At 38.0% G+C, this 16,930-nt stretch overlaps 1 long non-coding RNA gene across 1 annotated transcript in view; it reads right to left on the bottom strand.

The window, feature by feature from the left end:
* Positions 1-14,216: 14,216 nt before the first annotated feature.
* Positions 14,217-16,930, bottom strand: part of LOC145545166 (uncharacterized) — a 51,362-nt gene continuing 48,648 nt past the window's right edge. Inside the window, exon 5 of the long non-coding RNA XR_014081925.1 lies at positions 14,217-16,897. This is a non-coding gene — a long non-coding RNA (uncharacterized LOC145545166). The remainder of the gene's footprint in view (positions 16,898-16,930) is intronic.

The following is a 16,930-nucleotide window of genomic DNA, read 5'->3' as shown; positions in this document are numbered from 1 at the left end:
ACTATAAAACTCCTAGAGGAAAACATAGGCAAAACACTCTCCGACATAAATCACAGCAGGATCCTCCATGACCCACCTCCCAGAATATTGGAAATAAAAGCAAAAATAAACAAATGGGACCTAATTAAAATTAAAAGCTTTTGCACAACAAAGGAAACTATAAGCCAGGTGAAAAGACAGCCTTCAGAATGGGAGAAAATAATAGCAAACGAAGCAACAGACAAACAATTAATCTCAAAAATATACAAGCAACTTCTGCAGCTGAATTCCAGAAAAATAAACGACCCAATCAAAAAATGGGCCAAAGAACTAAACAGACATTTCTCCAAAGAAGAAATACAGATGGCTAACAAACACATGAAAAGATGCTCAACATCACTCATTATTAGAGAAATGCAAATCAAAACCACAATGAGGTATCATTTCACACCAGTCAGAATGGCTGCTATCCAAAAGTCTACAAGCAATAAATGCTGGAGAGGGTGTGGAGAAAAGGGAACCCTCTTACACTGTTGGTGGGAATGCAAACTAGTACAGCCACTATGGAGAACAGTGTGGAGATTCCTTAAAAAACTGGGAATAGAACTGCCATATGACCCAGCAATCCCACTGCTGGGCATATACACCGAGGAAACCAGAATTGAAAGAGACGCGTGTACCCCAATGTTCATCGCAGCACTGTTTACAATAGCCAGGACATGGAAGCAACCTAGATGTCCATCAGCAGACGAATGGATAAGGAAGCTGTGGTACATATACACTCAGCCATTAAAAAAAAATACATTTGAATCGGTTCTACTGAGATGGATGAAACTGGAGCCCATTATACAGAGTGAAGTAAGCCAGAAAGAAAAACAACAATACAGTATACTAATGCATATATATGGAATTTGAAAGATGGTAACGATAACCCTATATGAGAGACAGAATAAGAGACATAGATGCATAGAACAATTTTATGGACTCTGAGGGAGAAGGTGAGGGTGGGACGTTCTGGGAGAATAGCATTGAAACATGTATATTATCATATGTGAAACAGAACACCATTCCTTGTTCGATGCATGAGACAAGGGCTCAGGGCCGGGGCAATGGGATGACCCGGAGGGACGGGATGGGGAGGGAGGTGGGTGGGGGGTCCAGGAAGGGGAACACATGTAAACCCATGGCTGATTCATGTCAATGTATGGCAAAAACTATTACAATATTGTAAAGTAATTAGCCCCCAACTAAAATAAATTTTAAAAAAAAGCAAAGGAGAAAAGGAAAGCTATACCCATTTGAATGCAGCGTTCCAAAGAATAGCAAGGAGAGATAAGAAAGCCTTCCTCAGCAATCAATGCAAGAAATAGAGGAAAGCAATAGAATGGGAAAGACTAGAGATCTCTTCAAGAAAATTAGTGAGACCAAGGGAACATTTCATGCAAAGATGGGCTCAATAAAGGACAGAAATGGTATGGACCTAAGAGAAGCAGAAGATATTAAGAAGAGGTGGCAAGAATACACAGAACTGTACGAAAAAGATCTTCATGACCCAGACAATCACGATGGTGTGGTCACTCACCTAGAGTCAGACATCCAGGAATGTGAAGTCAAGTGGGCCTTAGGAAGCATCACTACAAGCAAAGCTAGTGGAGGTGATGGAGTTCCAGTTGAGCTATTTCAAATCCTAAAAGATGATGCTGTGAAAGTGCTGCACTCAATATGCCAGCAAATTTGGAAAACTCAGCAGTGGCCACAGGACTGGAAAAGGTCAGCTTTCATTCCAATCCCAAAGAAGGGCAATGCCAAAGAATGCTCAAACTACCACACAGTTGCGCTCATCTCACACGCTAGTAAAGTAACGCTTAAAACTCTCCAAGCCAGCCTTCAGCAATACTTGAACCGTGAACTTCCAGATGTTCAAGCTGGTTTTAGAAAAGGCAGAGGAACCTGAGATCAAATTGACAATATCCGCTGGATCATCGAAAAAGCAAGAGTACCAGAAAAACATCTATTTCTGCTTTATTGACTATGTCAAAGCCTTTGACTATGTAGATCACAATAAACGGCGGAAAATTCTTAAAGAGATGGGAATACCAGACCACCTGACCTGCCTCTTGAGAAACCTGTATGCAGGTCAGCAAGCAACAGTTAGAACTGGACATGGAACAACAGACTAGTTCCAAATAGGAAAAGGAGTATGTCAAGGCTGTATATTGTCACCCTGCTTATTTAACTTATATGCAGAGTACATCATGAGAAACGCTGGGCTGGAGGAAGCACAAGCTGGAATCAAGATTGCTGGGAGAAATATCAATAACCTCAGATATGCAGATGACACCACCCTTATGGCAGAAAGTGAAGAAGAACTAAAGAGCCTCTTGATGAAAGTGAAAGTAGAGAGTGAAAAAGTTGGCTTAAAGCTCAACATTCAGAAAACTAAGATCATGGCATCCGGTCCCATCACTTCATGGCAGATAGATGGGGAACAGTGGAAACAGTGGCTGACTTTATTTTGAGGGGCTCCAAAATCACTGCTGATGGTGATTGCAGCCATGAAATGAAAAGATGCTTACTCCTTGGAGTGAAAGTTATGACCTACCTAGATAGCATATTCAAAAGCGGAGACATTACTTTGCCGACAAAGGTCTGTCTAGTCAAAGCTATGGTTTTTCCAGTAGTGATGTATGGATATAATAGTTGGACTATAAAGAAAGCTGAGCACTGAAGAATTGATGCTTTTGAACTGTGGTTTTGGAGAAGACTCTTGAGAGTCCCTTGGACTGCAAGGAGATCCAACCAGTCCTTCCTAAAGGAGATCAGTCCTGGGTGTTCATTGGAAGGACTGATGCTGAGGCTGAAACTCCAATACTTTGGCCACATGATGTGAAGAACTGACTCATTGGAAAAGACCTTGCTGCTGGGAAAGATTGAGGGCAGGAGGAGAAGGGGACGACAGAGGATGAGATGGCTGGATGGCATCACCGACTGGATGGACGTGGGTTTGTGTAGACTCAGGGAGTTTGCGATGGACAGGGATCCTGGCGTGCTGCGGTTCATGGGTTTACAAAAAGCTGGACACGACTGAGCAACTGAACTGAACTGATCCTGGTTCCCCTTCTGCTGGTTTGTCTCCTTCTTATTGCTTATTTAACTTGTACTGATTCTTTAATTTTGTCATTATTTCATTATGAGACTTCTCTGGAATCAATGCAAACTCCGCACAGGCAAAGAACTTCTCAGTGTCAGTTTTCCTGTTTTTTTCATTGCTGTATTCACAGTTCCTAGAACAACACAGGTGCTCACTGCAGTGGTTTATGTACCTCTTCGTTCCTGTCTCTCTCAACAGTATGATTTTCCCTTGATTCTTTCATGCACTCTTGCTTTCTTTCTGTCTTTTATGCAAAGATAAAGATGTTGAAAGAAGACTGCTATTGGCAATAATTTTCATAGGATCTCATATTTGACAGAAACAAATTGGCAATCATGTAATTCAGAGGTCAGTTAATATAATAATTAAGACTGCTGGTTCTGGAGCTCTAATACTTTGAGTTCTGACTTCACCATTTACTAGAGGCACATCTTGGGCAGCCTCTTCAAACTGTTTGAAGCTTTGCTTTTGTATTTCTAAAGTGAGACTGATGACAGTTTCTGCTTCATTGGGTGGCTATAATGATCAAATCAATCAATGTATTATTTCTAAGAGTAAAGCTGTTAAAAGATTTTCTGGAAGTAAATAAGCTTCGGTTTCATTTTATTTTTAGAGAAATTAGTATTAATAGTAATCCTAGAGGGGTCCAAATGACTTGGATAAGCAATTTACCTAAACTGAAGAGAAATTTAGCAACTAAACTGCTAAAAATAATAATAACCTACACTTAGGTATCATGTATGATACTGTTTCTGGTACTGCTCTGACAGCCTATGTATATTACCTTATTTAATGCTCATATCAATGCTCTGAAAAAGCCATTAATATTGTCTCCATTTTAACGCTGTTGGATCAGAGACATAGATCATATAGTTATGAAGTGGCCGAGTGAGTATTTGAACCTTGGCAGGTTGAGCTCTAACGTTCTTGTTCTTAACCTAATTTTTCATAGAATGTTTCAAATAAACAAACAAATAAACACACACAAAATCTCCCTTCAATCAGCACAGATCACAGAAATATTATATAACTTATTTACTTACTTATTTTATTTATATTTATTCGATATTTTATACATGAAGATTTCTAATTTCTATTCAGTGAAAACATGTTTAATGTGTTTCCTCCCTTGTATTACAGGGGTATCATTTAACAAATATATATAGGTTAATAGTAATTTATAAAGATAAAAATATTAAAATTTAATGTTATTTTTTCAAGAAATAGAAAATATAAAATTATAGAAAACTTTAAAACACATTGGAATTTTTAGTAATTCTCTACTTATTAGATGGGCTTCCCTGGTGACTCAGTGGTAAAGAATGTGCCTGCCAACGCAGGAGACATGGGTTAAATCCCTGGTTTGGGTTGATCCCTTGGAGAAGGAAATGGCAACCCACTCCAATATTCTTGCCTGGGCAATCTCATGAATAGAAGAAACCTAATGGCCTACAGTCTATGAGGTTGCAAAAGAGTCAGACATGACTTAGCTACTAAAAAATAACTTGTTAGATACGTAATATTTCATATTAACATGTTCTCAGATTGAGATAGGTTTAGGTGCAATTTAGAATATCAAAATTATAAGCGCTGTGCCTTACATATAATAGGTATTCTTAATATTAAATTTGTTGGAAAATTTCCTTTCTAGTGTAGTCCCTCTTTACATCTACTTCTTTGGAATAAGACCATCTCCTTTTATTTGCCTACTTTCATTAAATTATTTTAAGGTTATAAAACTAACTAAAATAAAGTGAAAGTCGCTCAGTTGTGTCCGACTTTGAGACCCCCATGGACTCTACAGTCCATGGAATTCTCCAGGCCAGAATATTGGAGTGGGTAACCATTCCCTTCTCCAGGGGATCTTCCCAACCCAGAGATTGAACCCAGGTCTCCTGCATTGCAGGAGGATTCTTTATTAGCTGAGCCACCAGGGAAGCCCAACTAAAATAAAAGTAGGCATATATAACTTGCTTATAAAATGACTGTCTAGATTTTATAAAGGCTATACTTAACAAGTAAGAATGTTATTAAATTTTATAACTTAATGTGAAATAACCTGGTGGGCTAGGTGCACTTGAAAAATTTAATCTCTGTGTCATAGAGATAGGTTTACATTATCCAATTATCTCAATAAGAGGAAGATACCAATGGCTATCTATCTATCTATCCATCTATCATCTATTTTTCTTCTCTGTGAGGCAGCAACACTCTTCATTATGTTATATTTCTGTTGGGCCTGCGGATACTTGTTGATTCATCTGATTCCTCAATGATGTTCACTCTTCCACCAGCCTGCAGCATACTCTATTGTTATCTGCTCCTCCACAACAACAATTCCAAAACTTAGTGACTTACAGTAACAACTTGGTCCATGGTTCTATAGTCAGAAATTGAGCAGGGAACAGTGGAAATTACCCATCTTATTCCATCTTGTTGGGATCACAGGTGGGCTGCCTCAAACAAATTGAGCCTGACTGCTACAGTTCAGCTGATGCCAGATGTCTGGAGATTCCGTTGTAGAGATTAACTGGGTTCTTCAGTTCTCCTCCATGTGACTTCTCCACATAGCTAGCTTGTGCTTTCTTATAAAAGGTGGTCTCAAGAGTCCAAAGAGGGTGTGCTGTATGGGGACTAAACCATTGTGCTGGTGCCTATCAAGTGTCATTCTAAGGTTCCATTGGCCAAAGCAAGATGCAGAGCTGATTGCAGAGTCAGCTAGAATGGGAGGAGATGATATAAGGATGTGAATACTGAAAAGCATGGGCTTGTGGCAGCAGCTGATGTAACTGTTGACCTCAGTCCAACTTTTGATATCTAATACTTCACAGCTCTTCCATCTGCAAAGAACACTTTCCTCCTCCCAAGATCCTCAATATTGTATTTCCTTATGCTATCAGAGTTAGATAGATTCTTGTCATCTGGATTAGGTTCAAGTGCAAATAATGATCTTTAGACAAAGTTCTTTGGCTGCAGCTGCTTAGGTATGATTCCTCCTAATTCAGATATCTATGAATTAAAAAGGGAAGTTTTCTGCCGATACATACTTGTTATTTAATGATGAGATAGTAATAGGAAAACTCAAGCACATATTGATATTAAAAAGTATAGCACATAGGAATCACTTAGACAGCAAGGAAATCAAGCCAGTCAATCCTAAAGGAAATCAACCTTGAATATTCACTGGAAGGGCTGATGCTGAAATTGAAGTTCCAATACTTTGGCCATCTGATGCGAAGACCCGACCCACTGGAAAAGACCCTGATGCTGGGAAAGATTGAAGGCAAGAGGAGAAGGGGGCAACAGAGGATGAGATGTTTGAATAGCATCATCAACTCAATGGACATGAGTTTGAGCAAACTCTGGGAGATAGTGAAGGACAGGGAAACCCAGGGTGCTGCAGTCCATGGGGTCACAAAGAATTGGATATGACTGAGTGACTGAACAACAACACATCACTGGCCCATAACAATTTTAAAATTCAACCATTTCTAAATTGTCAGGTATCCTTTTTCAGGATGTAGGGCCTGGTCCTTGATTATAGGCTAGTTCTTTCCCACAGAGTAGTTCTTTCTAGGTTTTTGTTTTCCTTCTATTTGAGTCTGTCTTTGTTTTTCCATAAGAAATGCCATCCTTATATAAGCTTTTGCCTGCTTTCAAGTCCAAAGGCCAATATTGGATTTAGTTTTTTTTTGTTACAGCAGCACTACTCTTCAGGTATTTCTCTTACAGTTATCTACGGTACATAGTATACTATCGCAAACTTAAAACAAGAAACAATTTGATCATAATTCTAGGGGTCAGAATTTCAGGCAAGGAAAGTGGAGACAGCTGGTATTAGTTCCATAAAGTCCCTAGCCTAAACTGTTGCAGTTTGAATGGCTGGAGCTGAATAAAGTAGGTTGACTGGGACCATATATCTGGGGTCTTGGATCTGGATATCCATTCCATTTCTTGATTCTTATCCACTGGCTTTTCCATGTGGCAAGCTTGAGTTTTCTCAGAGATTGTGATTTCTGAGATGCAACAGCTACTATTCCAAAAGAACAAACTGCCTGTGCAGGCACTAATCAAGCTTCTGTCTGCCTCACACTCACTAATGTTCCACTGGTATGCAAATTTCATGGCCAAACAGAGAATCAGCAGTGAAGAGGAGCACAGGAGTGTAAATAATACTAAGTGCGGTTTATTGGAAAACACCAATGCAATAGTTGACTCCACCTACCTGGGAAACCATTGAAAACTTCACTGAATTATCTTGTAGATAAAGAACATGCTCTGAATTTACTTTGTGTACCAAAAGTTTAGTTGCTAACTGGACTCAAATAGTGCTCAATTAATATATGTTGAATGAGATGGATGATAAAATATTTATGTTAGTATTTCTGAGACATGAACTACAAATTCAATCTTGAAAGATATTATGTGGAACAACAACAAAAAAAAGGATTCCCTGGTCAAACTGTATGGTAGATTGGTTACAGTATTATTCTCCATACACCATTTCTCTCTTTGTACACATCCTTTGTAGTATAACTTGTAAGAGGTGTTTATATCAAAAAGTGGAATCTAGTTCTCTACCCCTTACATTTGTGCTGCACCTGTGGCTTGCTGTGGCCCAGAGGATACGGTGAAGGTGATGTTTGTCATTTTTAACTGTAGGCTCGGGAGGTTGGCATGCTTCCCTTCTCTCTTTTGTACTCTGCTTCTGGTAGGAGAATGAGCTCAGGCTAGCCTGCTGAAGGGCGAAAGACCACATGAAGCAGAGCCAAGTTGCTCCAGCTGAGGACAGTAGACCATCCGGTCCCTACCTAACCTGCTTACTGATGAGAGAAGCGTGAGTGAATCCAGAGATCAGCAGAGCCTGGTCCAGTCAGCAGAGCTGCTCAAAAATTCATAGATTAAAAATTTGGGGATGGCTTGTTATGCATCAAGAAATAACTGATACAAATATCCTAAGAATTTACAGTACCCATAGGCATATTATGGAGAAGGCAATGGCACCCCCACTCCAGTACTCTTGCCTGGAGAATCCCATGGATGGAGGAGCCTGGTAGGCTGCAGTCCATGGGGTCATTGAGAGTCGGACAAGACTGAGTGACTTCACTTTCACTTTTCACTTTCATGCATTGGAGAAGGAAATGGCAACCCACTCCAGTGTTCTTGCCTGGAGACTCCCAGGGACAGGGGAGCCTGGTGGGCTGCCGTCTATGGGGTCGCACAGAGTCAGACACGATTGAAGCGACTTAGCAGCAGCAGCATAGGCATATTAACTATAAGAAAATAAACCATAAAACGAAAGCAATTGAAAGTGTAACATTCTGTATGTGTGAGTTTGTCCTAAGTTGCTCAGTCATGTTAGACTCTTTGCAACCCTATGGACTGTAGCCCACCAGGCTCCTCAGTCCATGGGGATTCTCCAGTTAAGAACACTGGAGTGGGTTTCCATGCCCTCCTTCAGGGGATTTTCCAACCCAGGGATCGAACCCGTGTCTCCTACGCCTCCTGCACTGCAGTTGGATTCGTTACCGCTGAGCCACAGGAGAAGCCCCAACATTCTGTATATTTCCCCCAAGTTATTTGGCTACAGAACTTCAACAATCTGTCCTTCGTTTTTGTTTTACTGTATTAACCACTACACATCTGCTTTAATAGTATATAGAGCACACTTGGGAAACTTCTGTAGAATTCAGAAGTTATAATAACATTCAGTGGATAGTTTACCAGAAATATAAAGTAGTGTTGCTTTTATTGTTTCTATTGTCTTTGAAATAATTATTTGATTTGACTGAATTTTGATTAATGTTTATTACATATTTTTCTTAAAGTCCTTATTTTTTTTCCCTTTTCTTTCCTTGCTACACTGTCCTCAGTTCTCACAGTTTCAATTTGAAAAATTTTAAAAGGTCATTTTATGCCAGACATTTGTGAGAACTAATAATTTACACTGAGTCAGGTACATGTCTGATAAAAGTGTTCAATGGTAGATGACTTATGGGTCAATATTAAATTATTCATGTAAGTAGTTCTCAAAATGCTCCACACAACTGAAGAGATAAGAAACCAGGCAAATGGAATAGAAAATAATACTTTAGATATCAGTTGAGTGTTACAATTTTCCTGTCATGCAAAAAAATCTCTGCTTTCTGCTCCTAGTATAAAAACTTGTGCCTAGAATGCATACAATATCTCCTAAGATGAAATCTTGCCTGATTTTATCATGATTTCTAGGGTAAAATGTGAATAAAAGTGTTGCTTTTAAATTTAAAGAATGTGAAGATATTAATATTCAGTTGAATTTTATATGAGAATTTATAAGTGGGTTTATTCTTAAAGGTTCTCTGTAAAATTGTCCTCTTCCATCTATATGCGAAGATATTTGGTTCTACCTAGATTTGTGACTTAAGATATCCCGATTTTTGCAAGCTTGTTCAGTTGTAAAATTTGATTTTCGATCAAAAATCATGTCTAAATTATTTTAACAGTATAAAGTTAAATGTAAACAAACAGTTATGAAAGAGAAGTTAAACCTCTTAGCAGAGGTTTATTACTCTTAATAGAATAATAATATTTGATCATCATCATTAACTTCTATTTACTTAAGTTTTATAAGTATTAATGCCTGTTACTCTAGGTTGTACCAATAGAACCTGTAATTATTTTGCTGATTAAAGGAAAACATATTAAATTAGAAAACATTTGAGGGAAGCGGGCAATTTTATTAATACATGACACTGAAACCTTTATTTAATGATTAGTAAGTTGATAATCATTTCAACTGAAAAATAATGATAGATTCCAAATCTATATATTTATTCTTTTTAAAATAGTGATCCAATTTTATTTAAAACAGTTCCATAAGTAAATAGTTTCTTAATTTTAAGCATGCATAGAGATAATAAATATATGAAAGCCTATCACATAATTGCTATTTAATTTTCTATCTTATGACAAGCAGTTTGCTTGATCCATAGTAGACGTCTCTATAAATACCAAATAATGGCAGAAATAAAGTATAGAAATTATACCTGATGATATTTATATAAAATAATGCAATTCATTCTTACTTAATAGATAAACATCATACACACATCTTTTTGTACTATAATTTAACATTCTTAAAGCTCTAACAATGAAATCAGCTCTGACCTCTTAAATCTGCTGCTGCTTCTGCTAAGTCGCTTCAGTCGTGTCCGACTCTGTGCGACTCCATAGACGGAAGCCCACCAGGCTCCCCCGTCCCTGGGATTCTTCAGGCAAGAACACTGGAGTGGGTTGCCATTTCCTTCTCCAATGCATGAAAGTGAAAAGTGAAAGTGAAGTCACTCAGTAGTGTCCGACTCTTAGCGACCCCATGGAAGGAAAATCCTCCGTCCATGGGATTTCCCAGGCAAGAGTACTGGAGTGGGGTGCCATTGCCTTCTCCTAAGCTTTCTTAATTTATTCTTAAATATAATTAGAAATGTGCTCAAGTGTTTCACGTAAGATGTCTATACAGTGTTACTTACAAAAATCAGTAAAATGAAATACTAGAAATCACAAAAGTCAGATTTATTGTGATATATTCAGAGAATGGAATGCTGTGGATCCCTAAAACTAAAGTTTTCAAATAATATCTAATGGTATGTGGAAATTTTGATAATATATTCTTAACAGAAGAAAGAAGATAATAAAACAATATACATAGTGCACGTTTTTAAATTGAAATTGAATAACATCATAGAGTGGATATTAGATATTCAAACCCTGAATGTTTAACAGCGGTTATCCCTGGATGATGCATTATAAATTTTTTTCAGTTTTGTATTTATCCCTTTTTTTTTCTTAAAAAATGTGTATAGTCATAACAATTACAAAGTTATTTTTAAAGAAGAGTAGGAAATCAAGTAATGCTCAGAATTCTCCAAGCCAGGCTTCAGCAATACATGAACCGTGAACTTCCGGCTGTTCAAGCTGGTTTTAGAAAAGGCAGAGGAACCAGAGATCAAATTGCCAACATCCCGTGGATCATCGAAAAAGCAAGAGAGTACCAGAAAAACATCTATTTATGCTTTATTGACTATGCCAAAGCCTTTGATTGTGTGGATCATAATAAACTGTGGAAAATTCTGAAAGAGATGGGAATACCAGACCATCTGACCTGTCTCTTGAGAAACCTGTATGCAGGTCAGGAAGCAACAGTTAGAACTGGACATGGTACAATAGATTGGTTCCAAATAGGAAAAGGAATACGTCAAGGCTGTATATTGTCACCCTGCTTATTTAACTTATATGCAGAGTACATCATGAGAAACACTGGGCTGGAGGAAGCACAAGCTGGAATCAAGATTGCTGGGAGAAATATCAATAACCTCAGATATGCAGATGACACCACCCTTATGGCAGAAAGCAAAGAAGAACTAAAGAGCCTCTTGATGAAAGTGAAAGAGGAGAGTGAAAAAGTTGGCTTAAAGCTCAACATTCAGAAAACTAAGATCATGGTATCTGGTCCCATCACCTCACGGGAAACAGATGGGGAAACAGTGCAACTAGTGTCTGACTTTATTTTGGGGGGCTCCAAAATCACTATTGATGGTGATTGCAACAATGAAATTAAAAGACGCTTACTCCTTGGAAGAAAGGTTATGACCAACCTAGATAGCATATTGAAAGCAGAGACATTACTCTGCCAACAAAGGTCTGTCTAGTCAAGGCTATGGTTTTTCCAGTAGTCATGTATGGATGTGAGAGTTGGATGGTGAAGAAAGCTGAGTGCCGAAGAATTGATGCTTTTGAACTGTGGTGTTGGAGGAAACTCTTGAGAGTCCCTTGGACTGCAAGAAGATCCATCCAGTCCATCCTAAAGGAGATCAATCCTGGGTGTTCATTGGAAGGACTGATGTTGAAGCTGAAACTCCAATACTTGGGCCACCTGATGTGAAGAGCTGACTCGTTGGAAAAGAGCCTAATGCTGGGAAGGATTGGGGACAGGAGGAAAAGGGGATGACAGAGGATGAGATGGCTGGATGGCATCACCGACTCAATGGACATGAGTTTGGGTAAACTCCGAGAGTTGGTGATGGACAGGGAGGCCTGGTGTGCTGCAATTCATGGGGTCGCAAAGAGTCAGACACAACTGAGCGACTGAACTGAACTGAACTGAACTGAGGAAATCAAGCCCCTACATTAAAATTATAAATGATAGTCTTTCATTAGTTTTGGGGTATATTGCAAATAAATTGTATTTGTTTTTTTCTAATCACTTGATAATATGAAACAAATTTTATATGCAGTACTCTCTTAAAGAAAAAACTTTGTGTTTGCCAATATATATTCTTCAATTTAATAGACTACTATTCCATATTTTAGACCATTATGGCGTAATTAATTTTTTATTCACTTGTTAACTTAAAAGACATTTTTAAAGTGCTATGTGATTTAGTTCTAGGTGCTGTGAACACAACATCATTATAGGCAAAAATTTCTGTCCTTATTGACCCTACATTCACGTGACAGAATAAAAAGATATCTACTTCTTGCCCACCTCTCTTTAGGTTTACCGATGTGGATTCATAAAAGGATTAAGTTTTTTCATTTAGGATAAAGTTATTATTATAAATATGTATGATGCTGCTACATGGAACACAGCAGAGTATATCAAAAGGCTAGGTGTGACCACAAATCCATTGTAGCAGATTACAGCATGTATTTGAATGTATTCTACCAATCTTTAAGACGTGTTTACTATTGAATAATTCTGTCCAAAATTTGATTCCTATCTTTACTTCAGTTATTTATCCATAAATTAGAAGCAATGATAGTATTTATCTCATAGGATTATACTGAGGATTAAATAAATCAACATATGTAAAGTGCATAGAATGGTAGCTAGCAAGTATTAAATGAAAATTAGTTGTTGGGAAAAAAATTGTTGACTACTATTGTATTCAATTGACCTCTAACTTCTTTCTTAACCACAGAAATGCTTTTAGCCTGAGCTGTCTTTTCAATATCCTTGTCATGCATTACCGTAAGACCAAAAGGTTATTCACTAGGAACACTATAGTAGCTTCCTAACAACTGATGCTCAGACCAAAAACATCTCTTTGTGGCTTATAGAAAGTCAGATTTTGTGAGTGTAACTACATAGTTATATTCTCTATTAATTACTGTAAGTTCAGAAAGTGCTTAGATGATTTGTTATATATTTCTGACTTTGCATGTGTTGAGAAATAGTGTATTAGATCATGTGTTAGATGAATGATAAATTGCATAGAGATTGTATTGTAAAAATGAGTTTTGTGTTGATTTAGGTTTTATTTTCACATTGTTATTCCTTTAGTAATATATAAAATCAATAAACGTGATATTATGAAAAATTATTGATGAGTCAAATTATTAGTAGTGAATTTAACCCTGTGGCATTAATTGCTACATATACACCAACAATTTTATTTGCAGTCAATATCTCTTTCCTCTCCTAAGAGCCAACATTGTTTTGTGTAAATCCCATTTGGAAATTTCATCAAGCCCATCAGTTACCTCAAAACTAAATACACTGGCATTCTTCAAATCTGTTATTTTCTATGTAACTAAATAGCATACAACTCACCTACTATCACAAGCTAGAAGCTTTAAAATCATGGCAGACTCATTCTTCCTTGTAATTCTTCTCATGCAGCTGCCTAAATAATAACTGAAGTCTTTATTTCCTTCACCCTCCTCTGTTAACTTATTTTATCTGCCTGGTGCTCCTCTTTCCCGGACTTTTATCAGCCTAGGATTGGTTTTTACTTCCAGTTCTACTCTTCTCAAAATTTCTTAATGACTCCTCATTATCTACAAAATTAAATTTAAATTGTGTGGCATAGCATTCAGGATGACTTGGGATTAAGGACCACTTTTCTTATCCTATTTTATGTCTTGACTCTACAAATATTCTGTTTATACTTCAGGAATACTAGTTTTTGATTCTCACATATGCCACACAAAGCCTGGTCTTTTTTCTTCCTTTTTTTTTTTTTATCATTGCTCTTATAGTTCTTCCTGCCAGGAAGTTTTTTTCCTTATTTTCTTAGTAAATTATCATTCATTTACCAAAAGTGAATTCAGGTATTTTCTATTCCACTAAGTTGACAATGTCTCCAGTGTACCTTATCTGTTCCCCACCACGCCACCCTCAGGATTTATCACTAAATTTTGTAAATGGCATCTGATATAAGTATATTCACAGTCTGGACTTAGGAACAGGAACTGCATGTTTCCACTCATGTATCAGCTGAGTGCATATTCTAGTTCCTGAAAAAGTTATCCACAAGTAAACGATGGTCAGATTTTCTAAAGTGAGTTAGGATAGATGTTCAGTTCAGTTCAGTTCAGTTCAGTCGCTTAGTCGTGTCAGACTCCTTTCAACCCCATGAACTGCAGCACGCCAGGCTTCCCTGTCCATCACCAACACCCGGAGCTTATTCAAACTTATATCCATTGCGCCAGTGATGCCAGTCAACCATCTCATCCTCTGTTGTCCCCTTCTCCTCCTGACTTCAATTTTGCCTAGCATCACGGTCTTTTCCAAGCAGTCAGTACTTTGCATCAGGTGGCTGAAGTATTGGAGTATAAGCTTCAACAACAGTTCTCCCAATGAATATTCATGACTGATTTCCTTTAGGATTGACTGATTGGATCTCCTTGCAGTCAAAGGGCCTCTCAAGAATCTTCTCCAGCACCACAGTTCGAAAGCATCAATTCTTTGGCACTCAGCTTTCTTTATAGTCCAACACTCACATCCATACATGACTACTGGAAAAACCAAGGCTTTGACTGGACTGGACTTTGTTGGCAAAGTAATGTCTCTGCTTTTTAATATGCTGTCTAGATTGGTCGTACTTTTCTTCCAAGGAGCAAGCGTCTTTTAATTTCATGGTTGCAGCCACCATCTGCAATGAAATTGGAGCCCCCGAAAATAAAGTCTGTAACTGTTTCCATTGTTTCCCCAACCATTTGCCATGACGTGATGGGACCAGATGCCATGATCTTAGTTTTCTGAATGTTGAATTTTAAGCCAACTTTTTCACTCTCCTCTTTCACTTTCATCTAGTGGCTCTTTAGTTCTTCTTTACTTTTTGCCATAAGGGTGGTGTCATCTGAATATCTGAGGTTATTGATACTTTTCCTGGCAATCTTGATTCCAGCTTGTGCTTCATCCAGCCCAGCATTTCTCATGATGTACTCTGCATAGAAGTTAAATAAGTAGGGTGACAATATACAACCTTGACGTACTCCTTTTCCTTATTTGGAACCAGTCTGTTGTTCTATGTCCAATCTAACTGTTGCATATGTTCCTGACCTGCATACAGATTTCTCAGGAGGCAGATCAGGTGGTCTGGGATTCCCATCTCTTGAAGAATTTGCCACAGTTTGTTGTTATCCACACCATCAAAGGCTTTGGCATAGTCGATAAAGCAAAAGTAGATGTTTTTCTGGAACTCTCTTGCTTTTGTGATAATCCAATGGATATTGGCAATTTGATCTCTGGTTCCTCTGCCTTTTCTAAATCCAGCTTGAACATCTGGAAGTTCACAGTTCATGTACTGTTGAGGCTGGCTTGGTGAATTTTGAGCATTACTTTGCTAGCATGTGAGATGAGTGCAGTTGTGTGGTAGTTTTAACACTCTTTGGCAGTGCCTTTCTTTGGGATTAGAATGAAAAATGACCTTTCCAGTCCTGTGGTCACTACTGAGTTTTCCAGATTTGCTGGCATATTGAGTGCAGCACTTTCACAGGATCATCTTTCAAGATTTGAAATAGCTCAACTGGAATTGCATCACCTCCACTAGCTTTGTTTGTAGTGATGCTTCCTAAGGCCCACTTGACTTCACATTCCAGGATGTCTGGCTCTAGGTGAGTTATCTCACCATCATGGTTATCTGGGTCATGAACATCTTTTTTGTATGGTTGTTGTGTGTATTCTTGCCACCTCTTCTTAATATCTTCGGCATCTGTTAGGTCCATAGCATTTCTGTCCTTTATTTTGCTCATCTTTGCATGAAATGTTCCCTTGGTATCTCTAATTTTCTTGAAGACATCTCTAGTCTTTCCCATCCTATTATTTTCCTCAATTTCTTTGCAGTAATCACTGAGAAAGGCTTTCTTATCTCTCCTTGTATTCTTTGGAACTCTGCATTCAAATGGGTATATCTTTCCTTTTCTCCTTTGCCTTTAGCTTCTCTTCTTTTCTCAGCTATTTGTAAGGCTTCTTCAGACAACCACTTTGCCTTTTTGCATTTCTTTTTCTTGGAGATGGTCTTGATCACTGTCTCCTGTACAATGTCAGGAACCTCCGTCCATAGTTCATCAGGCACTCTGTCTATCAGATCTTATCCCTTGAATCTATTTGTCACTTCCACTGTATAATTGTAAGGGATTTGATTTAGGTCATACCTGAATGGTCTAGTGGTTTTCCCTACTTTCTTCAATTTAAATATGACTTTGGCAATAAAGAGTTCATGATCTGAGCCACAGTCAGCTTCCAGTATTGTTTTTGCTGACTATATAGAGCTTTTCCATCTTGGCTGCAAAGAATATAATCAATCTTATTTCAGTATTGACCATCTGGTGATATCCATTGGTAGGGTCTTCTTTTGTGTTGTTGGAAGAGGGTGTTTGCTATGTCCAGTACATTTTCTTGGCAAAACTCTGTTAGCCTTTGACCTGGCCTTTGTACTCCAAGGCCAAATTTGCCTGTTACTCCAGTTATTTCTTGACTTCTTACTTTTGCTTTCCAGTCCCCTATAATGAAGATGACATCTTTTTGGGTGTTAG

The sequence above is a fragment of the Giraffa tippelskirchi genome, chromosome 4 (genome assembly GCF_054371585.1).
Source record: "Giraffa tippelskirchi isolate mGirTip1 chromosome 4, T2T-mGirTip1v1.2.pri, whole genome shotgun sequence".
NCBI classification, from domain to species: domain Eukaryota; kingdom Metazoa; phylum Chordata; class Mammalia; order Artiodactyla; family Giraffidae; genus Giraffa; species Giraffa tippelskirchi.
Note: the sequence above shows the minus strand (reverse complement) of the source record. Positions and strands in the feature narration are given on the sequence as shown.